At 46.0% G+C, this 25,576-nt stretch overlaps 1 pseudogene; it reads right to left on the bottom strand.

Annotated features, from left to right (window-relative positions):
* Window positions 1-24,448, bottom strand: LOC138287224 (zinc finger protein 271-like; annotated as a pseudogene).
* Between the last annotated feature and the right edge of the window lie 1,128 nt (window positions 24,449-25,576).

Raw genomic sequence — 25,576 nt, 5'->3', positions numbered from 1 at the left:
AGTTATTTAAAAATGTAATTTCTAAGTTCCACATATCTGTTTACAAATATTTACAGTTTCAGCCATTTTTGATTTTAGTTACAGTTAGTGGAAAAAATACGATGTATAAAAAGTAAAACCAAAATGTTCTTTTAACATTATTTTATGTTTCTTGTTTTTAAAATAGGCCATCAGCCATTTACGTGAGGATTACTACAAAGGCCTGACATCACTTTTTTGTGACATCACTATATGTGACATCATTGTGATTTGGATTTTGCGTATGAGAATTAGCCCCCTCCCTTTCTTCCGTACAACTTGTGCCCTGTTTATTGGCATGACGTTAGTCTATGGGTATCGAAAATAAATATATAAATTCACAGGTATTCAATCTGTTCCTCTAGTGGTGTCACACACTGACAAGTATTTGCCTGCTTCTTCTGTCTATTTTCACACGCCGTTCTTCCCTCCCTCCTATTTCTCGCTTTCTTTATTTTTTCTCCCTCTTTCTTTGTCTCCCTCACTCCTGCTATCTCTCTTTCCCTCTCTCTATCTGCCACACACTCCTTCTTGCTTTAGCTTCATGAATGTCACTGCCGCTTCTGACACTCATACAACAAATCCTTCTGAACGTTTGAGAATAAGGGACAACCGGTGTGAAGAGGAGTTGCTGGGTGAGCAATTGATCGTCCTAGCAATTATATGTTTTTGATGTGGGATTTAACTATTTCACCACATTCTTCAAACAGAATCTGCTGGTTCAGCGGCTTCAGTCTGGTAAAAATAGGAGCTCAGCAAGTCACAAAATTCATGGGAGGAGCCAAGCCGGAGCAGAGCTAAGGGTCAGACTCAAAGAACGAGCAGATGCAAAAACTGATTCAATGCGTAAGTAATGCGGAGCTAAGGGTCACACTTAGTTATAAGGCCCAAAGGACGAGCGGATGCATCAACTGATTCAATGCGTAAGTAATGCGGAGCTAAGGGTCACACTTAGCTATAAGGCCTAAAGAACGAGCGGATGCATCAACTGAGTCAATGTGTAAATGATGCAGCAAAAGTTATGTAAAAACAAGGTATATTCTTTCAGATTAAAAACAGGTTCTTTCCTGAACGCCTGTGCTTCACTTTAGTTCAATACATATACTGCAGCGGCATTTGTTCATAGTAATATGTACATTTTGCCAAAGGAGGTTCCCATCTCCAGAGCCCGGACAACACGTCCATGAGTGAACCAATAGATGACAATTTGTCATCTGCGCTGTATTTATACTGCTACTATTTTTGTATGTGGGACAGTCTTGTAGCGTGTTAAACTACATGAAAGTGAGCTTGGTATGTGTAAAACGTCAAAATATCCTTTTTGAACAAGGCTAAATGTGAGATAAGGCAGGATACGATACTTCACTGAAAAAACAAGGGTTACAGGGATGTTATAATTAGAAAATACAATTAACAAAAAACCTTCAAAATTGACTGACGAAAACAAAGGTTACAGGGAGGTTATAGTTAGGTTCAGATTTTACATGAACAAAACCATAGAAATTCAGCAGTTATAATTACCTGAGCGAACTACAAGGTACGCTGCCGCAGTGCACTGCTTATGACCTCACATATTACATCTTTCATGACAAGGTCAGTGACATCACTGATGGCGTCTCAATTGACATCACACACATATATCTCACTCTATAAACTATTCATAGGTAAGCGCCCATAGGACTACGGAGCTACTAGCCCCCAGACAAACCCACAAAATGTCTCTTACAGGTAACATACGACAGCAGCTTAACCAGGTCCTACGCAGTACGGCTGTGGAATAGCCTCACGGCTTGCCTTTGCTAGAATTGTAGCACTGCTCGTTCTTACTGGGCTCAGAGGCACAGCCTCCTATATTATGAAAAAAGCATAAAAAGCTGAGTTTGTTCGAGAAACAGGAAGAGCAACTTTCTAAATGTGATCTTTGCAGGAGATTGTGAACAAAAATCAGACCCTCAAATAACCATAACTGCTCACCCTTCACCCGTTCATGGTGCTCATGGTTTTATGAGAACCTCTTTGTACTGGGCTCCTCCATTCCACAATAATCCCTAACAAGAATTGTGCCATCATGCACTGATTCTGTCCTTTAACCAGTTAGGACTGGTTTAATGATTCTCTGTAAATAAGAAACTCAAAAAACACATTCATAAAAAATGTATCTAACCCTGAATCATTTACATAGTCAGCAGTGAGCCAAGACCAAGCTCAATGTTAGACACCTGTGGGAAGTGTCACTAGGATGGGTGCATTGAAAGGTGCATGTGAGGATGGACATTAGCATCGCTTCTTCTGCATCACGGCTTGGGAGGTAAATGTCGTGCATGGGAAGCATTAACCCTGAGAGTGACAGCTCACATTCTGCTTCTTCAACTTCTTGTGCTTTTGGAAACAGTTCTCTGGTCAGTGTCACCGCACGATCAATGTTGTATGAAAACGACCAAACACCACGATCAGCCGTGAATATTCACCAGCATGTGATTGTTACTTCTTCTTGAAGGGACTCAGTCTGGGTGTGTGGTGTTTATAAGTTTTATGACTAATCCCTAACGTTAGCTGAAAATACCCTTGTTAGTCCCAGTATTGTTCACAGTGCTGCTTTTACAGGCAGCATGAACAGGTGTGTTAGAATATTTTTCTTTGCAACTGAATAAAAACCAACAATGTTCTTCAATTTGTGTCAACACTGTGCAAGTCTCCCAGTGTGTTTCCTGATATATCATGTTGTTTTGATATTTGTGCAAAAGGAAACCATTACTGAGAATAGGCACTTTATAGTTATTGTTTAGGTATTGTTATTTGTTTTTTTTCTTTTCTGACTAGTGTGGTCTTCTATCATCTGGTATTTGAATGTCCCGCATAATAGACATTTTATCTTTCTTTGTAATTCCTTCATGTTAAAATAACTACCCTTTTTAATCCTGTCTATGTCCTCAAATGGTTCAATATTATTGTTAATGTTCTTAAGTTCTTTCCAGATTCGCTGCATCTCTAGGATTATTTCCATGTGAGTGAAATGAAAGTGTGTGTTCGCTGTGGACTGTGTAGGATTGAAAACTGACAAAAGCTCTTCACACTTTCAATGCACTTCTGTGTTTTTCCCCTGTGTGTTCCGTAATGACTTCTGAATTGTGATAAATAACAAAAGCACTTCTGACATTTATTGCAAATATTTAGTTTTCCTTCTGTGTGAACTTGTTGATGCATCCGTAGGTTTAATAACTGACTTAAGATATTCACAATTTCACGGCACCTGAAAGGCTTTTCTCCTGTATGTAATCACCGATGAATCCTTCATGTTGAAAATACACTAAAACTATTTTCACATCCATTGCAATTGACTAATGATCTTAACACATTCACTGCACTTGAATGGTTTTTACCCTGTGTGTGTTCCTGGATGTATTTGTAGGCCTGATAAGTGACTAAAGCTCTTCACACATTCAGTGCAATTGAAATGTTGTTCCCCAATGAGTGTTCCATGATGAATCTTCAATGTTGGACGTTCCTAAACCTACTTCTACATTCATTGTAATGGTATTGTTGTCCTCTTGTGTGTGTTCACTGATGTCTTTGTAGTTTTGATAATCAACTAAGCGTCTTCACACATTCACTGCACCTATATGTTTTTTCCCCTTTGTGTATTCGTGATGTCTTTGTAGGCCTGATAAGTAACTAAATTCAATGCACTTTGTTTTTTCCTGTGTGCGTTCACCGATGATTCCTTAAATCTGAGTCACTAAAACTACTGCCACTTTCACTGCAATGTTAAGGGTTTTGCCCCGAGTGTGTGCGCTGATGTCTTTGTAGGTTTGATAACTGACTAAAGCTCTTCACACATTCACTGCACTTGAATGGCTTTTCCCCTGTGTGTGTTTGCTGGTGTCTTTTTAGGTTTGATAACTGACTAAAGCTCTTCACACATTCACTGCACTTGAAGGGCCTTTCCCCTGTGTGTGTTCGCTGATGTTTTAGGAGATATGATAAATGACTAAAGCTCTTCACACATTCACTGCACCTAAATGGATTTTCCCCTGTGTGTGATCGCTGATGAATCCTTAATGAAGAAGAGTAAATAAAACCACTGCCACATTCACTGCACTTGAATGGCTTTTCCCCAGTGTGCGTTCGTTGATGTCTTTGTAGGCTTGATAATCGGTTAAAGCTCTTCAAACATTCACTGCACTTGAATGGCTTTTCCCCTGTGTGTGTTCGCTGATGTTTGTGTAGGCCTGATAATCGACTGAAGCTCTTCACACACTCACTGCACTTGAACGGTTTTTCCCCCGTGTGTGTTCGCTGATGAATCCTTAGTGCTGAGGAATGACTGAAACTACTTTCACATTCACTGCACTTGAATGGTTTTTCCCCATTATGTGTTCGCTGATGTATTTGTAGGCTTGATAATCGACTAAAGCTCTTCAAACATTCACTGCACTTAAATGGCTTTTCCCCTGTGTGTGTTCATTGATGATTCATTAATGTTATATACAGACGAAAACTACTTCCACATTCATTGCAATCATAAGGTTTTTCCCCTGTGTGTTTTCGCTGATGAATCTTGAGATTTGAGGAATCGCTAAAACTACTTCCACATTCATTGCAGTGGTATGGCTTTTCCCCAGTGTGTGTTCGCTGATGTGTTTGTAGGTGAGAAAACTGTCTAAAGCACTTCGAACATTCACTGCACTTAAATGGTCTTTCCCCAGTGTGTGTTCGTTGATGATTCCTTAATGTTGTGTAAAGACTAAAACTACTTCCACATACATTGCAATGGTATGGTTTTTCCCCTGTGTGTGTTCGATGATGTTTTTGGAGGTCTGATGATTGACTAAAGCTCTTTACACATTCACTACACTTGTATGGTTGTTCTCCTGTGTGTGTTCGCTGATGGCGCTTTAATAGAGATGAGAAACTAAAGCTCTCACTCTCAAATGTGTATGTTTTTTCTTTCTTTGTTAGTGTCTGTGGGTCGGGTATATATTTATCTGCATCCCAAGTCTGTGTTTCGTGATGAGCCAACATGGCTGATAAAGCACTTGCACATTTGGTTTCTGATTTAACAATAATCTGCCATAGCCATTAAATACTTGCCACACTCATAATATGTATAATGTTTCTTTGTAGGCGATTCTGCCTTCAGATTGGATTTTGGCTTGGCACACTTGTGGGTAAAGATTCATCATCCTTCTGGTCGGTGCAAATTGGGACAGTCCGTTGTTTTGTAGATAGCAAAACTCCTCTTTCCTTTCCCCTTCAGTTGTCTGGCTCCACTCTGTTGTGCTTTTGTTTGGTTGCTTTGGTTTGGCCAAAAAGATTTGACAATACACTTAGAGCACTGAATGATGGTCTGTTATCACTTTAGAAAACAAAGCACTGCTGTAACCACATCACACCGATCCCATGATCAAAGCTGGTGTTGGACACCGGTTTATACAGGAGGTGGTTTGTTATTGTTGTTGCCTTCATTTTCTAAAAGTCATTTCTTCGTCTTGTGGTGTTGAGGTGCCCAGCTCAGAGACTTACATCCACTGAAATGCCCATGACTACTTCTTCCAGGATCAGTTTATGTGCAGGTTGCTCTGCTGCCGACTGCATCAATGTTTTCCTCAGTACCGGAGTTCATTGTTGAGGACTGTTTTTTGCAGATCTGCAGTTTTATCTTCATTATTCATAATAATGTCATGCATTCAAGGCTTGTTTTCTGCTGGATGTAAAGATATATAAAATTACAAAATGGAAACATAATGGAATCTGAATACACTATATTTAATTGGTTGTAAATGACATCTCTACTTTACCGTCTTTGAACCTTAGGAAGGAATACTTCACCATACAAAGATATTTAACTAAACGTTTTGTTGAACATGCCACATCTTAATAACTTCTAAAATGGAGATGATTTACCAACGTTCACAGAGTAACTTAGTAAAGGAACGACTATGTGCTACACGTCACATTGTATTAACTTCTGAAAAGGAGGTGATTTCCCAGCGTTCACAGAGTAACTTAGTAAAGGAACGCCTATGTACTACATGTCACATCGTATTAACCTCTGAAAAGGAGGTGATTAACCAGTGTTCACAGAGTAACTTACTAAAGGAGGGACGCTCACGGAGCGCCTATGTGCTACACATCACATCGTATTAACTTTTGAAAAGGAGGCGATTTGCCAGCGTTCCCAACGTAACTTCGTGAAGAAAGGATGCTCACAGAGCGCAGATGTGTTTCATGTCACATCGTATTAACTTCTGAAAAGGAGGTGATTTACCAGCGTTCACAGAGTAATTTAGTAAAGGAAGGACGCTATTCGAGCACCTTGTGCTACACATCACATGGTATTAACTCCTAAAAAGGAGATGATTTACCAGCGTTCACAGAGTAACTTAGTAAAGGAACGCCTATGTGCTACATGTCACATCGTATTAAACTCTGAAAAGGAGGTGATTTACGAGTGTTCATAGAGTAACTTAGTAAAGGAAGGAAGCTCACGAAGCGCCAGGTGCTACACGTCACATGGTATTAACCTCTGAAAAGGAGGTGATTTACCAGCGTTCACAGAGTAATTTAGTAAAGGAAGGACGCTATTCGAGCACCTTGTGCTACACATCACATGGTATTAACTCCTGAAAAGGAGATGATTTACCAGCGTTCACAGAGTAACTTACTAAAGGAGGGACACTCACGGAGCGCCTATGTGCTACATGTCACATCGTATTAAACTCTGAAAAGGAGGTGATTTACGAGTGTTCATAGAGTAACTTAGTAAAGGAAGGAAGCTCACGAAGCGCCCATGTGCTACACGTCACAACGTTTTAACTTCTGAAAAGGAGGTGATTTACCAGCATTCACAGAGTAACTTAGTAAAGGAACGCCTATGTGTTACATGTCACATCGTATTAACTTCTGAAAAGGAGGTGATTTACCGGCATTCATAGAGTAACTTAGTAAAGGAAGGACGCTCACGGAGCGCCCATGTGCTACATGTCACATGGTATTAACTTCTGAAAAGGAGGTGATTTACCAGCGTTCACAGAGTAACTTAGTAAAGGAAGGACGCTCACGGAGCACCCATGTGCTACATGTCACATCATATTAACTTCTGAAAAGGAGGTGATTTACCAGCATTCACAGAGTAACTTAGGAAAGGAAGGACGCTCACGGAGCACCCATGTGCTACATGTCACATTGTATTAACTTCTGAAAAGGAGGTGATTTACCAGCGTTCACAGAGTAACTAAGTAAAGAAAGGACGCTCACGGAGCGCCGCTTGATACAGGTCACATCGTATTAACCTCTGAAAAGGAGGTGATTTACCAGTGTTCACACAGTAACTTAGTAGAGGAAGGACGCTCACGGAGCACCTATGGCACATCGTATTAACCTCTGAAAAGGAGGTGATTTACCAGCGTTCACAGAGTAACTTAGTAAAGGAGGGACGCTCACGGAGCGCCTATGTGCTACATGTCATATTGTATTAACCTCTGAAAAGGAGATGATTTACCAGTGTTCATAGAGTAACTTAGTAAAGGAAGGACGCTCACGGAGCGCCTATGTGCTACACGTCACATGGTATTAACCTCTGAAAAGGAGGTGATTTACCAGCGTTCACAGAGTAACTTAGTAAAGGAAGGACACTCACGGAGCGCCACGTGCTACATGTCACGTGGTATTAACCTCTGAAAAGGAGCTGATTTACCAGCGTTCATAGAGTAACTTAGTGCAGGAAGGACGCTGACGGAGCGCCCATGTGCTACATGTCACATTGTATTAACCTCTAAAAAGGAGGTGATTTACCAGCATTCAAAGAGTAACTTAGTAAAGGAAGGATGCTCACGGAGAGCCTATGTGCTACATGTCACATCATATTAACCTCTGAAAAGGAGGTGATTTAACAGCGTTCAAAAAGTAACTTAGTAAAGGAGGGACGCTCACGGAGCGCCTATGTGCTACATGTCACATCATATTAACTTCTGAAAAAGAGGTGATTTACCAGCGTTCAAAAAGTAACTTAGTAAAGGAGGGACGCTCACGGAGCGCCTATGTGCTACATGTCATATTGTATTAACTTCTGAAAAGGAGGTGATTTACCAGCGTTCCCAAAGTAACTTAGTGAAAAAAGGATGCTCACAGAGCGCACATGTGCTACATGTCACATCGTATTAACTTCTGAAAAGGAGGTGATTTACCAGCGTTCACAGAGTAATTTAGTAAAGGAAGGACGCTCACGGGGCGCCACGTGCTACATGTCACATCGTATTAACCTCTGAAAAGGAGAGGATTTACCAGCGTTCACAAAGTAACTTAGTAAAGGAGGGACGCTCACGGAGCGCCTGTGTGCTACATGTCACTTCGTATTAACCTCTGAAAAGGAGGTGATTTACCAGCGTTCACAAAGTAACTTAGTAAAGGAGGGACGCTCACGGAGCGCCTGTGTGCTACATGTCACTTCGTATTAACCTCTAAAAAGGAGGTGATTTACCAGCGTTCACAGAGTAACTTAGTAAAGGAAGGACGCTCACGGAGCGCCTATGTGCTACACGTCACATCGTATTAACTTCTGAAAAGTAGGTGGTTTACCAGCATTCACAGAGTAACTTACTAAAGGAGGGACACTCACGGAGCGCCTATGTGCTACATGTCACATGGTATTAACCTCTGAAAAGGAGGTGATTTACCAGCGTTCACAAAGTAACTTAGTAAAGGAAGGACGCTCACAGAGCGCCTATGTGCTACGTCATGAGGTATTAACCTCTGAAAAGGAGGTGATTTACAAGCGTTCACAGAGTAACTTAATAAAGGAAGGATGCTGACGGAGCGCCCATGTGCAACATGTCACATCGTATTAATCTCTGAAAAGGAGGTGATTTACCAGCGTTCACAGAGTAACTTAGTAGAGGAAGGACTCTCACGGAGCGCCCATGTGCAACATGTCACATCATATTAACCTCTAAAAAGGAGGTGATTTACCAGCATTCACAGATTAACTTAGTAAAGGAGGGAGGCTCACTGAGCGCCTATGTGCTACATGTCACATCGTATTAACCTCTGAAAAGGAGGTGTTTACCAGCGTTCAAAAACTGGGCACTGGGGTGGATTCTAGTACTTACCTTTGGTGTTTTCTAATATTCCCAGCACCACTCTACACACTACACTTGCCTAGAAGGGAAACCGACTTTCGCATTCCACTTTCTTAGTATATTGGTTGTGTTCCCCCTAGGCCCATTTCTAACTATTGTGATTTTCACTATTTGCACTGTTTTCTAACATTTTTTACAGCTTTTTCTGCATAATAGTGTATATAATTTGTGTATTACTTACCTCCTAAGGGAGTCTAGTCTCTACGGTATTTTTGGCATTTGTGACACCAAAATAAAGCACCTTTTGAGAAAATGTACATAAAGTTAATCATACACCATAGCTGCTAGGCATCTGTTTATCTTTATTATGTTGCCATGTGCTCGACAAACCTCTTGAACTTTGATGATTGACCTTGTGCTCGCAGCCTTGGGTTGCAATCTGCTTATTGCTGCCATTTACTTTTTCCAATTACAGTTCAGAGAATTGTCGTGCTTAATCAGTAACTGCCAGAACAAGTTTGTACAGGTCGTTGCCACCTCCTGCCAGCTGTATCTGTACCTTCTCCCACCACACGTGTATCCCTGAAATATTCTGAAGGCCGTAGAGGACCTTGAATACGCTAGGGGTGGAGTTGTCCTCTGACTAAGCAGTTTTGTTTGTATATAAGGTTGGGTGCCCCAGAGTGAAGGGGCAGCCTCCGTAGGATAGTCACTTGACTGTCCTGGGAATCAGTATTAGCTCGAGCTATAAATCCATGTAATAAACTTCTCTTTAGTCCTCCAGTTGGTGACTCCGTCTGATTTGTGAACTCTCTGCTAAATTGACCCTGAGGACATAAAGGATGTCCCTTCACTGCTGGGAAGGAGACCCCGGGTGGGGGTCTAATCTTTCCTGGTTCCTCATTTATTTTTGTAATACTGAGCATTTTCTTTCATGTGTGTGAGTACTGTGTGACTACAGTGGTACTGCATGAGCTTTGCATATCTCCTAGATAGGCCATGGCTTCTCATCCACACTACACCTAGAGAGCCTGGCTTCTAGACACTGTCTGCATTTCACTGAGCAGGGCTAACTGGACCTGGTATAAGGTGTAAGTACCTTAGGTACCCACTACAAACCAGGCCAGCTTCCTACACTCCCTGGACCACAAACAAGCATCCTGGGACCGGTTTCTGGGTATCACCCTTCATCAGCCAGGCTAGCTTGAATTCAGTGGCACTGTGAGCACAGGACCCATGTATGGGCATCCACTTCCCACTTAGGGAAACTTTAGCAACACAAAAGGATGATGGACAGAGTGCTGAAACTTTTCAAACACTCACCCCAGTCACATAAATGGATTTAATCAACCGCTCTTCTGCTCATCATGCCACCCCAGTTTGGACCCAGCCATATGGCAATCAGTCTTGACCTTATTCCCCATGGGAACAGTCTAGCCTGAACTGCCAGCCCAGGTCTTCCCTGGACCAGAAACAAGCATCCTGGTACCGGTTTCAGGGTATCACCCTTCATCGGCCAGGCTAGCTTGAATCCAGTGGCACAGTGAGCACAGGACCCACATCTAGGCATACCCTTACCAATTAGGGCCACTTGAGCAACACAAAAAAATGATGGATAGAGTGCTGAAACTAAAGCTAAAGGCGTTCCAATTGTGCCAATGCATCACAACAGTTTTAGGGAGAGAGCTCTGTTTCAGGGAACCTGGTTAGCAGGGGCACGGACCACTACAATTTCTAGGCTACATCATACCTCAAGCAAAGAGTGGGAGCTAACCATTTCAAAAAGAGGCCTTTTCTCACAACTAACACTGTTAAGGGTTTTAACTAAATGAGGGAATATGTGCACATCCTGCTGTGTTTTACTTACATTGTAAGGAGTGCTAACATAAGAGCAAATCTCTGCACTGCACTACTTTTTACTACACTCTACGGAGGCATTTACAGAAGAAATCAGATTTGTTCCTACATCAGGGTCATGTGGTTGTGGCCTGCTTCATATAGGAAACCCTGTTTTCTTCCCCGAGAGACTCCCTTGTTGTTTACAAGCAACAAATGAACAGAAAAAAACTTTTGTTCTTGTGTTTTACAACTGTGGATCCTTAGAATGATTCTGGCATTACTCCCCACTCCTAAGAGAGTGGAAGAGGTAAGAGCATTTATTCTTTACCAAGAAGACTATCTATCTTGGCTTACTGGAGGCTGTGATGGGAAGACTGCAGCAGACACTGATTGTATCGGTAATGCAGATGCTAGTGCTGCAGAAACGTTATCATGTAATTTCATTGGTTCCCAAGTGTAGGAAAGTACCATCTTGCCTGGCATGTTACCCCCATTTTTCACTGTATATATGTTGTTTTAGTTGTATGTGTCACTGGGACCCTGGTAACCCAGGGCCCCAGTGCTCATAAGTGTGCCTGAATGTGTTACCTGTGTAGTGACTAACTGTCTCACTGAGGCTCTGCTAATCAGAACCTCAGTGGTTATGCTCTCTCATTTCTTTCCAAATTGTCACTAACAGGCTAGTGACCATTTTTACCAATTTACATTGGCTTACTGGAACACCCTTATAATTCCCTAGTATATGGTACTGAGGTACCCAGGGTATTGGGGTTCCAGGAGATCCCTATGGGCTGCAGCATTTCTTTTGCCACCCATAGGGAGCTCTGACAATTCTTACACAGGCCTGCCACTGCAGCCTGAGTGAAATAACGTCCACGTTATTTCACAGCCATTTTACACTGCACTTAAGTAACTTATAAGTCACCTATATGTCTAACCTTTACCTGGTAAAGGTTAGGTGCAAAGTTACTTAGTGTGAGGGCACCCTGGCACTAGCCAAGGTGCCCCCACATTGTTCAGAGCCGATTCCCTGAACTTTGTGAGTGCGGGGACACCATTACACGCGTGCACTACATATAGGTCACTACCTATATGTAGCTTCACAATGGTAACTCCGAATATGGCCATGTAACATGTCTATGATCATGGAATTGCCCCCTCTATGCCATCCTGGCATAGTTGGCACAATCCCATGATCCCAGTGGTCTGTAGCACAGACCCTGGTACTGCCAAACTGCCCTTCCTGGGGTTTCACTGCAGCTGCTGCTGCTGCCAACCCCTCAGACAGGCAGCTGCCCTCCTGGGGTCCAGCCAGGCCTGGCCCAGGATGGCAGAACAAAGAACTTCCTCTGAGAGAGGGTGTGACACCCTCTCCCTTTGGAAAATGGTGTGAAGGCAGGGGAGGAGTAGCCTCCCCCAGCCTCTGGAAATGCTTTGTTGGGCACAGAGGTGCCCAATTCTGCATAAGCCAGTCTACACCGGTTCAGGGGACCCCTTAGCCCTGCTCTGGCGCGAAACTGGACAAAGGAAAGGGGAGTGACCACTCCCCTGACCTGCACCTCCCTTGGGAGGTGTCCAGAGCTCCTCCAGTGTGCTCCAGACCTCTGCCATCTTGGAAACAGAGGTGCTGCTGGCACACTGGACTGCTCTGAGTGGCCAGTGCCACCAGGTGACGTCAGAGACTCCTGCTGATAGGCTCCTTAAGGTGTTAGTAGCCTATCCTCTCTCGTAGGTAGCCAAACCCTCTTTTCTGGCTATTTAGGGTCTCTGTCTCTGGGGAAACTTTAGATAACGAATGCAAGAGCTCATCCGAGTTCCTCTGCATCTCTCTCTTCACCTTCTGATAAGGAAACGACCGCTGACCGCGCTGGAAGCCTGCAAACCTGCAACATAGTAGCAAAGACGACTACTGCAACTCTGTAACGCTGATCCTGCCGCCTTCTCGACTGTTTTCCTGCTTGTGCATGCTGTGGGGGTAGCCTGCCTCCTCTCTGCACCAGAAGCTCCGAAGAAATCTCCCGTGGGTCGACGGAATCTTCCCCCTGCAACCGCAGGCACCAAAAAGCTGCATTACCGGTCCCTGGGGTCTCCTCTCAGCACGACGAGCGAGGTCCCTCGAATCCAGCGACTCTGTCCAAGTGACCCCCACAGTCCAGTGACTCTTCAGCCCAAGTTTGGTGGAGGTAAGTCCTTGCCTCACCTCGCTGGGCTGCATTGCTGGGAACCGCGACTTTGCAGCTACTCCGGCCCCTGTGCACTTCCGGCGGAAATCCTTTGTGCACAGCCAAGCCTGGGTCCACGGCACTCTAACCTGCATTGCACGACTTTCTAAGTTGGTCTCCGGCGACGTGGGACTCCTTTGTGCAACTTCGGCGAGCACCGTTTCACGCATCCTCGTAGTGCCTGTTTCTGGCACTTCTCCGGGTGCTACCTGCTTCAGTGAGGGCTCTTTGTCTTGCTCGACGTCCCCTCTCTCTTCAGGTCCAATTTGCGACCTCCTGGTCCCTCCTGGGCCCCGGCAGCGTCCAAAAACGCCAAACGCACGATTTGCGACTAGCAAGGCTTGTTGGCGTCCTTCCGGCGGGAAAACACGTCTGCACAACTCTCCAAGGCGAGAGGGATCCGTCCACCAAAGGGGAAGTCTCTAGCCCTTTTCGTTCCTGCAGAAACCTCAGCTTTTTCTGTCCAGTCGAAGCTTCTTTGCACCCGCAGCTGGCATTTCCTGGGCATCTGCCCATCTCCGACTTGCTTGTGACTTTTGGACTTGGTCCCCTTGTTCCACAGGTACCCTAGATTGGAAATCCACAGTTGTTGCATTGCTGGTTTGTGTCTTTCCTGCATTATTCCTCTAACACGACTACTTTGTCCTTAGGGGAACTTTAGTGCACTTTGCACTCACTTTTCAGGGTCTTGGGGAGGGTTATTTTTCTAACTCTCACTATTTTCTAATAGTCCCAGCGACCCTCTACAAGGTCACATAGGTTTGGGGTCCATTCGTGGTTCGCATTCCACTTTTGGAGTATATGGTTTGTGTTGCCCCTATCCCTATGTTTCCCCATTGCATCCTATTGTAACTATACATTGTTTGCACTGTTTTCTAAGACTATACTGCATATTCTTGCTATTGTGTATATATATCTTGTGTATATTTCCTATCCTCTCACTGAGGGTACACTCTAAGATACTTTGGCATATTGTCATAAAAATAAAGTACCTTTATTTTTAGTATAACTGTGTATTGTGTTTTCTTATGATATTGTGCATATGACACTAAGTGGTACTGTAGTAGCTTCACACGTCTCCTAGTTCAGCCTAAGCTGCTCTGCTAAGCTACCATTATCTATCAGCCTAAGCTGCTAGACACCCTATACACTAATAAGGGATAACTGGGCCTGGTGCAAGGTGCAAGTACCCCTTGGTACTCACTACAAGCCAGTCCAGCCTCCTACATTGGTGGCAGCGGTGGGATAAGTGCTTGAGACTACTTACCACTCTTGTCATTGTACTTTTCATAAGAGAAAAATATACAAAACAAGGTCAGTGTATATACACATAGCCAAAAAGTTTTGCATTTCCTCTTTTCACTCTTTTCTAAGTGCTGAAAAGTACTCCTAAACTTTCAAAAAGTTCTTAAAAGTTTAAAAAGTTGGGTTTAGATACCCATGGTGGCAGCAGCAGTATTCCCCATAGTCATCCTGCAAAAGAGCATGATTCCAGGAATCTGCACAAGATAGTTCCCCCTTATAAGGAGGGGGATGACATTAACAAGTGGTTTGCTGCACTTGAGAGGGCCTGTGTTGTACAGGATGTCCCTCAAAGGCAGTGGGCTGCTATCCTATGGCTATCATTTAGTGGAAAAGGTAGGGATAGGCTCCTTACTGTGAAAGAAAATGATGCTAATAATTTCCAAGTTCTTAAGAATGCACTCCTGGATGGTTATGGCTTAACCACTGAACAGTACAGGATAAAGTTCAGAGAGACCAAAAAGGAGTCTTCACAAGACTGGGTTGATTTCATTGACAATTCAGTGAAGGCCTTGGAGGGGTGGTTACATGGCAGTAAAGTTACTGATTATGACAGCCTGTATAACTTAATCCTGAGAGAGCATATTCTTAATAATTGTGTGTCTGATTTGTTGCACCAGTACTTGGTGGACTCTGATCTGACCTCTCCCCAAGAATTGGGAAAGAAGGCAGACAAATGGGTCAGAACAAGAGTGAACAGAAAAGTTCATACAGGGGGTGACAAAGATGGCAACAAAAAGAAGGATGGTAAGTCTTCTGACAAGGGTGGGGACAAATCTAAAAATGAGTCTTCATCAGGCCCACAAAAACACTCTGGTGGGGGTGGTGGGTCCAAATCCTCCTTTAATCAGAACAAGGAAAAGAAACCATGGTGCTATTTATGTAAAATAAAAGGCCATTGGACAACAGATCCCAGTTGTCCAAAGAAAGGCACCACTGCTCCTACCACTACAACCCCTACTGCTACACCTAGTGTCCCTACTAATAGCAGTGGTGGGGGGAGCAAACCTACTAATAGCCAATCCAAGGGAGTAGCTGGGCTCACTTTTGGTAATTTAGTTGGGGTTGGTCTGATTAGGGAGACCACAGAGGCTACTTTAGTCTCTGAAGGGGCTATTGATTTAGCCACTTTGGTTGCTTGCCCCCATAACTTGGAGAAGTACAAGCAACTAACCCTAATAAATAGTGTTGAGGTCCAGGCCTACAGGGACACAGGTGCCAGTGTCACAATGATGATTGAGAAACTGGTGCACCCTGAACAACACATACTTGGACACCAGTGCCAAGTAACCGATGCTCACAACATAACACAAAGCCACCCCATGGCTGTTGTAAATCTCAACTGGGGGGGGGTAACTGGTCCAAAGAAAGTTGTGGTAGCTTCAGATTTATCTGAAGACTGTCTATTAGGGAATGATTTGGAGACATCAGCTTGGTCAGATGTGGAGTTGGAGGCCCATGCAGCAATGCTGGGCATCCCAGGGCATATTTTTGCTTTGACAAGGGCTCAGGCCAAAAAGCAAAAAGGACAGGGAAGCTTGGATCCTGGAACAATGGACCAAGTGCTCCCTAAAGCTAGGGCTAGTAGAAGCAAACCACTTCCTACTATCCCTCCCTCTACAGTGGATTCTACTTCTGAGGAAGAAGAATTCCCTCCCTGTGCAGAACCTACACCAGAGGAGCTGGAAGCAGACACTGCTGAGCTTTTGGGTGAAGGGGGGCCTGCCAGAGAGGAGCTGAGTGTGGCACAGCAAACCTGTCCCACATTAGAGGGTCTCAGACAGCAAGCTGTCAAACAGGCTAATGGGGATGTCAGTGACTCTCACAGAGTTTACTGGGAGGACAACCTCTTGTACACTGAGCATAGGGATCCTAAACCTGGAGCTGCCAGGAGATTAGTGATTCCTCAGGAGTACAGAAAGTTCCTCCTAACACTGGCACATGACATTCCCTTAGCTGGGCATCTAGGACAAATGAAAACTTGGGACAGGCTTGTTCCCCTGTTTCATTGGCCTAGGATGCCTGAGGACACAAAGGAATTTTGTAAGTCCTGTGAAACCTGTCAAGCCAGTGGCAAGACAGGTGGCACCCCAAAGGCACCCCTTATCCCACTGCCTATGGTTGGGGTTCCCTTTGAAAGGGTAGGGGTTTGACATTGTTGGCCCCCTTGACCCTCCTACTGCTTCAGGCAATAGGTTTATCTTGGTGGTAGTGGACCATGCCACAAGATATCCTGAAGCTATTCCTTTAAGGACCACTACAGCTCCTGCAGTGGCAAAGGCCCTCCTGGCAATATTTTCCAGGGTGGGCTTCCCAAAGGAAGTAGTATCAGACAGAGGAAGCAATTTCATGTCTGCATACTTAAAGGCCATGTGGAAGGAGTGTGGTGTAACGTACAAGTTCACAACACCCTATCATCCACAAACAAATGGACTGGTGGAGAGATTAAATAAAACTCTCAAAGGCATGATTATGGGTCTCCCTGAAAAACTCCGCAGGAGATGGGATATCCTTCTACCATGCCTCCTTTTTGCCTACAGGGAGGTACCCCAGAAAGGAGTGGGCTTCAGCCCCTTTGAACTTCTTTTTGGACACCCTGTTAGGGGTCCACTCACACTTGTAAAGGAGGGTTGGGAACAACCTTTAAAAGCTCCTAAGCAGGATATTGTGGATTATGTACTTGGCCTCAGATCAAGGATGGCTGAGTACATGAAAAAGGCCAGTAAAAACCTTCAGGCCAGCCAAGAGCTCCAGAAGCAATGGCATGATCAGAAGGCTGTTTTGGTTCAGTACCAACCAGGGCAGAAAATGTGGGTCTTGGAGCCTGTGGCCCCAAGAGCACTCCAAGATAAATGGAGTGGTCCCCACACAATTGTTGAAAAGAAGGGAGAAGTCACCTATTTAGTTGACTTAGGCACTGCCAGGAGTCCCCTTAGGGTGCTCCATGTCAACCGCCTGAAACCCTACTATGACAGGGCTGATCTCACCCTGCTCATGGCAACTGATGAGGGACAGGAAGAAGACAGTGATCCTCTACCTGATCTCTTCTCTTCCACAGAACAAGATGCTCTTGTGGAAGGTGTAGTTTTGGCTGATTGTCTTACTGCTGAGCAGAAAGATAATTGCATAAATCTCCCAGGACAATTTTCAGAACTCTTCTCTACTGTGCCAGGCACCACTTCTTGGTGTGAGCACACTATAGATACTGGAGACAGTTTACCTGTCAAAAGTAAGATCTATAGGCAGCCTGACCATGTCAGGGACTGCATAAAGCAAGAAGTTCAGAAAATGTTGGAACTAGGAGTGGTTGAGCACTCTGACAGTCCATGGGCTTCTCCTGTGGTACTGGTACCAAAACCCCATTCCAAAGATGGAAAGAAGGAAATGCGGTTTTGTGTAGACTATAGAGGTCTCAACTTGGTAACCAAAACTGATGCTCACCCTATACCCAGGGCAGATGAGCTCATAGATACACTGGCATCTGCCAAGTATCTAAGCACTTTTGATTTGACTGCAGGGTATTGGCAGATCAAATTGTCAGAAGATGCTAAACCTAAGACTGCATTTTCTACCATTGGAGGACATTACCAGTTTACTGTAATGCCTTTTGGTTTGAAAAATGCACCTGCCACTTTTCAGAGGTTGGTGAACACAGTCCTGCAAGGGCTGGAAGCTTTCAGTGCAGCATATTTGGACGATATAGCTGTCTTTAGCTCCAGCTGGGATGATCACCTGGTCCACCTATGGAAAGTTTTGGAGGCCCTGCAAAAGGCAGGCCTCACTATCAAGGCTTCAAAGTGCCAGATAGGGCAGGGTAAGGTGGTTTATCTGGGACACCTTGTTGGTGGGGAACAGATTGCACCACTTCAGGGGAAAATCCAAACAATTATTGATTGGGTTCCCCCTACCACTCAGACTCAGGTGAGAGCCTTCCTAGGCCTCACTGGGTATTACAGGAGGTTCATTAAGAACTATGGCTCCATTGCAGCCCCTCTTAATGACCTCACATCCAAGAAAATGCCTAAAAAGGTATTATGGACAGCAAACTGTCAGAAAGCTTTTGAGGAGCTGAAGCAGGCCATGTGCTCTGCACCTGTCCTGAAAAGCCCTTGTTACTCTAAAAAATTCTATGTCCAAACTGATGCATCTGAATTAGAAGTAGGGGCAGTCCTATCACAACTTAATTCTGAGGGCCAGGATCAACCTGTTGCTTTTATTAGTAGAAGGTTGACCCCTAGAGAAAAGCGTTGGTCTGCCATTGAGAGGGAGGCCTTTGCTGTGGTCTGGGCTCTGAAGAAGTTGAGGCCATACCTGTTTGGCACTCACTTCATTGTTCAGACAGACCACAAACCTCTACTTTGGCTAAAACAAATGAAAGGTGAAAATCCTAAATTGCTGAGGTGGTCCATATCCCTACAGGGAATGGACTATACAGTGGAACATAGACCTGGGAGTAGCCACTCCAATGCAGATGGACTCTCCAGATATTTCCACTTAGACAATGAAGACTCATCAGGTCATGGCTAGTCTTATTGTCCTTCGTTTGGGGGGGGGTTGTGTAGGAAAGTACCATCTTGCCTGGCATGTTACCCCCATTTTTCACTGTATATATGTTGTTTTAGTTGTATGTGTCACTGGGACCCTGGTAACCCAGGGCCCCAGTGCTCATAAGTGTGCCTGAATGTGTTACCTGTGTAGTGACTAACTGTCTCACTGAGGCTCTGCTAATCAGAACCTCAGTGGTTATGCTCTCTCATTTCTTTCCAAATTGTCACTAACAGGCTAGTGGCCATTTTTACCAATTTACATTGGCTTACTGGAACACCCTTATAATTCCCTAGTATATGGTACTGAGGTACCCAGGGTATTGGGGTTCCAGGAGATCCCTATGGGCTGCAGCATTTCTTTTGCCACCCATAGGGAGCTCTGACAATTCTTACACAGGCCTGCCACTGCAGCCTGAGTGAAATAACGTCCACGTTATTTCACAGCCATTTTACACTGCACTTAAGTAACTTATAAGTCACCTATATGTCTAACCTTTACCTGGTAAAGGTTAGGTGCAAAGTTACTTAGTGTGAGGGCACCCTGGCACTAGCCAAGGTGCCCCCACATTGCTCAGAGCCGATTCCCTGAACTTTGTGAGTGCGGGGACACCATTACACGCGTGCACTACATATAGGTCACTACCTATATGTAGCTTCACAATGGTAACTCCGAATATGGCCATGTAACATGTCTATGATCATGGAATTGCCCCCTCTATGCCATCCTGGCATAGTTGGCACAATCCCATGATCCCAGTGGTCTGTAGCACAGACCCTGGTACTGCCAAACTGCCCTTCCTGGGGTTTCACTGCAGCTGCTGCTGCTGCCAACCCCTCAGACAGGCAGCTGCCCTCCTGGGGTCCAGCCAGGCCTGGCCCAGGATGGCAGAACAAAGAACTTCCTCTGAGAGAGGGTGTGACACCCTCTCCCTTTGGAAAATGGTGTGAAGGCAGGGGAGGAGTAGCCTCCCCCAGCCTCTGGAAATGCTTTGTTGGGCACAGAGGTGCCCAATTCTGCATAAGCCAGTCTACACCGGTTCAGGGGACCCCTTAGCCCTGCTCTGGCACGAAACTGGACAAAGGAAAGGGGAGTGACCACTCCCCTGACCTGCACCTCCCCTGGGAGGTGTCCAGAGCTCCTCCAGTGTGCTCCAGACCTCTGCCATCTTGGAAACAGAGGTGCTGCTGGCACACTGGACTGCTCTGAGTGGCCAGTGCCACCAGGTGACGTCAGAGACTCCTGCTGATAGGCTCCTTAAGGTGTTAGTAGCCTATCCTCTCTCCTAGGTAGCCAAACCCTCTTTTCTGGCTATTTAGGGTCTCTGTCTCTGGGGAAACTTTAGATAACAAATGCAAGAGCTCATCCGAGTTCCTCTGCATCTCCCTCTTCACCTTCTGATAAGGAAACGACCGCTGACCGCGCTGGAAGCCTGCAAACCTGCAACATAGTAGCAAAGACGACTACTGCAACTCTGTAACGCTGATCCTGCCGCCTTCTCGACTGTTTTCCTGCTTGTGCATGCTGTGGGGGTAGCCTGCCTCCTCTCTGCACCAGAAGCTCCGAAGAAATCTCCCGTGGGTCGACGGAATCTTCCCCCTGCAACCGCAGGCACCAAAAAGCTGCATTACCGGTCCCTTGGGTCTCCTCTCAGCACGACGAGCGAGGTCCCTCGAATCCAGCGACTCTGTCCAAGTGACCCCCACAGTCCAGTGACTCTTCAGCCCAAGTTTGGTGGAGGTAAGTCCTTGCCTCACCTCGCTGGGCTGCATTGCTGGGAACCGCGACTTTGCAGCTACTCCGGCCCCTGTGCACTTCCGGCGGAAATCCTTTGTGCACAGCCAAGCCTGGGTCCACGGCACTCTAACCTGCATTGCACGACTTTCTAAGTTGGTCTTCGGCGACGTGGGACTCCTTTGTGCAACTTCGGCGAGCACCGTTTCACGCATCCTCGTAGTGCCTGTTTCTGGCACTTCTCCGGGTGCTACCTGCTTCAGTGAGGGCTCTTTGTCTTGCTCGACGTCCCCTCTCTCTTCAGGTCCAATTTGCGACCTCCTGGTCCCTCCTGGGCCCCGGCAGCGTCCAAAAACGCCAAACGCACGATTTGCGACTAGCAAGGCTTGTTGGCGTCCTTCCGGCGGGAAAACACGTCTGCACGACTCTACAAGGCGAGAGGGATCCGTCCACCAAAGGGGAAGTCTCTAGCCCTTTTCGTTCCTGCAGAAACCTCAGCTTCTTCTGTCCAGTCGAAGCTTCTTTGCACCCGCAGCTGGCATTTCCTGGGCATCTGCCCATCTCCGACTTGCTTGTGACTTTTGGACTTGGTCCCCTTGTTCCACAGGTACCCTAGATTGGAAATCCACAGTTGTTGTATTGCTGGTTTGTGTCTTTCCTGCATTATTCCTCTAACACGACTACTTTGTCCTTAGGGGAACTTTAGTGCACTTTGCACTCACTTTTCAGGGTCTTGGGGAGGGTTATTTTTCTAACTCTCACTATTTTCTAATAGTCCCAGCGACCCTCTACAAGGTCACATAGGTTTGGGGTCCATTCGTGGTTCACATTCCACTTTTGGAGTATATGGTTTGTGTTGCCCCTATCCCTATGTTTCCCCATTGCATCCTATTGTAATTATACATTGTTTGCACTGTTTTCTAAGACTATACTGCATATTTTTGCTATTGTGTATATATATCTTGTGTATATTTCCTATCCTCTCACTGAGGGTACACTCTAAGATACTTTGGCATATTGTCATAAAAATAAAGTACCTTTATTTTTAGTATAACTGTGTATTGTGTTTTCTTATGATATTGTGCATATGACACTAAGTGGTACTGTAGTAGCTTCACACGTCTCCTAGTTCAGCCTAAGCTGCTCTGCTAAGCTACCATTATCTATCAGCCTAAGCTGCTAGACACCCTATACACTAATAAGGGATAACTGGGCCTGGTGCAAGGTGCAAGTACCCCTTGGTACTCACTACAAGCCAGTCCAGCCTCCTACACCAAGCAAAACTAGATCACTTTAAAATCCTCTGTCTTACTCATCAGGCCTTTCACAAAGTACAGAGGTAGTCCAATGTCCTTGTGAGACAAGTTGGTGCCACACAATCTTACATGGCTTCTGCGATTCAGCCAAAAGGGCATAAATCACATTTCTTGTTTCCGGAGGACTAGATGCAGACGGAGGATCTTCAGTGAGCTGGGTCAGCACCTTTGGAATGGGCTACATTTGGCCCCTGGACTCATCTTTTCCCATTATGAAGTCGGAGTTGCTTCAGGAACAATCTGACAATGTACTTATTCTGTTGATGCACTGTCCTGTTTGCTTGTGCTTTCTCTGTCTGTTTTAAGTCCACAAGTCTGTCCTTGGTCCACTAGTGCCAGGAAACCTGTGGTCACAGTATGATCAACAGGTAAAGCTTTTCTACAGCTCAAGGGGCCTGCATGAAAAAATAGTGCAGTGCGCACAGATTTCTCACAGTGCACTAACATGCACTGCAGCGTGCACAGATTCCTCATAATGCAATAGGATGCAGTGTGCACAGATTTCTCACAGTAAAGTAAAATGCACTACAGCATGCAAAGAATTCTCACAGTGCAGTAAGATGTAGTGCAGCATGCACAGATTCCTCTTAGTGCAGTAAGATGCAGTGCACAGATTCCTCAGTGAAGTAAGATGCAGTGCACAGATTCCTCACAGTGCAGTAAGATACAGTGCACAGTTTCCTCACAGTGCAGTAAGATGCAGTGCAGTGCACAGATCCCTCAGTACAGTAAGATGCAGTGTAAACAGATTCCTCAGCGCAGTAAGATGCAGTGCACAGATTTCTCACAGTGCAGTAAGATGCAGTGCACGGATCCCTCAGTGCAGTAAGATGCAGTGCAGTGCACAGACTCCTCATATTGCATTAAGATGCAGTGCAGTGCACAGATTCCTCGCATTGCAGTCAGCTGCAGTGCACAGATTCCTCACGGTGCAGTAAGATACAGTGCAGTGCACAGATCCCTCAGTGCAGTAAGATGCAGTGCAGTGTGCACAGATTCCTCACAGTGCAGTAGGATGCAGTACACCGATCCCTCAGTGCAGTAAGATGCAATGCAGTGCACAGATCCCCTCTTTAACACAAATGATTTCCACAAACACCCCCAGGGCTGGAAGGAAAGCCCCCCCCAGAGGTCCCCGGATAGAAGAGTCCAGCTCAGCCCGGCTCCTGGCAGAGATTTCTCACAATGCATTAAGATGCAGTGCACAGATTCCTCACAGTGCAGTAAGATGCAGTGCAATGCACAGATTCATCACAGTGCAGTAAGATCCAGTGCACAGATCCCTCAGTGCAGTAAGATCCAGTGCAGTGCACAGATCCCCTCTTTACCACAAATGATGACCACAATCACCCCCAGGCCCGGAAGGAAAGCCCCTCAGAGGTCCCCGGATGGAAGAGCCCAGCTCAGCCCGGCTCCTGGCAGAGATTCCTCTCAGTGCAGTAAGATGGAGTACAGTGCACAGATTCCTCACAGTGCAGTAAGATGCAGTACAGTGCACAGATTCCTCAGTGCAGTAAGATGCAGTACAGTGCACAGATTCCTCTCAGTGCAGTAAGATGCAGTGCACAGATTCCTCACAGTGCAGTAAGATGCCGTGCAGTGCACAGATCCCTCAGTGCAGTAAGATGCAGTGCACTGCACAGATCCCCTCTTTAACACAAATGATGACCACAAACACCCCCAGTCCCGGAAGGAAAGCCCCCCAGAGGTCCTCGGATAGAAGAGCCCAGGTCAGCCCGGCTCCTGGCAGAGATTTCTCACAGTGCAGTAAGATGCAGTGCAGTGTGCACAGATCCCTCACAGTGCAGTAAGATGCAGTGCACAGACCCCTCAGTGCAGTAAGATGCAGTGAAGTGCATAGATTCATCACAGTGCAGTAAGATGAAGTGCACGGATCCCTCAGTGCAGTAAGATGCAGTGCACAGATTCCTCACAGTGCAGTAAGATGCAGTGCACAGATTCCTTGCAGCGCAGTAAGATGCAGTGCAGTGCACAGATTCCTCACAGTACAATAAGATGCAGTGCACATATTCCTCACAGTGCAGTAAGGTGCAGTGCAGTGCACAGATTCTTCACAGTGCAGTAAGGTGCAGTGCACAGACCCCTCAGTGCAGTAAGATGCAGTGCACAGATTCCTCACAGTGCAGTAAGATGCAGTGCAGTGCACAGATCCCTCTTTAACACAAATGATGACACAAACACCCCCAGGGCCGGAAGGAAAGCCCCCAGAGGTCCCCAGATAGAAGAGCCCAGCTCAGCCCGGCTCCTGGCAGAGATTTCCTCCAGGATTATTCAGCCTATTTCTACAAACACAGCAGAAGGTGGTGACAATCCCCTACCTGAGCAGAACCCTGTGCAGACATTTCCAGGCTCTCTCCTCCTCCTGGGGCTGGGGGGGGGGGGGGTCGGGTGCAGATTTGGGGTCCGGGGGGGGGTCAGTGAGGGTCTGAAGATGAAGATAACTGCACAGACAGACAGGGGGTCCTTCCTCCTCTGCAGTAGGCTGGGCACAGATGGAGAGGCCGGAAGTGATGTCAGCATCCGCTGCTGGTGCTGTCTCTGCCGCCGCTGACCCGGAAGAGGAAACCCTTCTCCCTTTCATGCAGTGTGCTCAGTGGATTTCATCAGCAGGCGAGGAGCGCCCTCCGGTGGCCGCTGACGGGACCGCCGCCTCCAGGAGGGAATTGAAAATAAACTGGACTGCGTTTTTCTAATTTCCCTGTTCCTCAGACAGCATTCCAACACTTTGCCCACAGTGCAGTAAGATGCAGTGCACAGATCCCTCAGTGCAGTAAGATGCAGTGCACAGATTCCTCACAGTGCAGTAAGATGCAGTGCACAGATTTCTCACGGTGCAGTAAGATGCAGTGCACAGACTCCTCACAGTGCAGTAAGATGCAGTGCACAGATTCCTCACAGTGCAGTAAGATGCAGTGCACAGATTCCTCACAGTGCAGTAAGATGCAGTGCACAGATTCCTCACAGTGCAGTAAGGTGCAGTGCACTGCACAGATCCCCTCTTTAACACAAATGATGACACAAACACCCCCAGGGCCGGAAGGAAAGCCCCCCAGAGGTCCCCGGATAGAAGAGCCCAGCTCAGCCCGGCTCCTTGCAGAGATTCCTCTCAGTGCAGTAAGATGCAGTACAGTGCACAGATTCCTCAGTGCAGTAAGATGCAGTACAGTGCACAGATTCCTCACAGTGCAGTAAGATGCAGTGCACAGATTCCTCACAGTGCAGTAAGATGCCGTGCAGTGCACAGATCCCTCAGTGCAGTAAGATGCAGTGCAGTGCACAGATCCCCTCTTTAACACAAATGATGACCACAAACACCCCCAGTCCCGGAAGGAAAGCCCCCCAGAGGTCCTCGGATAGAAGAGCCCAGCTCAGCCCGGCTCCTGGCAGAGATTCCTCACAGTGCAGTAAGATGCAGTGCAGTGTGCACAGATCCCTCAGTGCAGTAAGATGCAGTGCACAGATTCCTCACAGTGCAGTAAGATGCAGTGCAGTGCACAGATCC

The sequence above is a fragment of the Pleurodeles waltl genome, chromosome 4_1 (genome assembly GCF_031143425.1).
Source record: "Pleurodeles waltl isolate 20211129_DDA chromosome 4_1, aPleWal1.hap1.20221129, whole genome shotgun sequence".
NCBI classification, from domain to species: domain Eukaryota; kingdom Metazoa; phylum Chordata; class Amphibia; order Caudata; family Salamandridae; genus Pleurodeles; species Pleurodeles waltl.
Note: the sequence above shows the minus strand (reverse complement) of the source record. Positions and strands in the feature narration are given on the sequence as shown.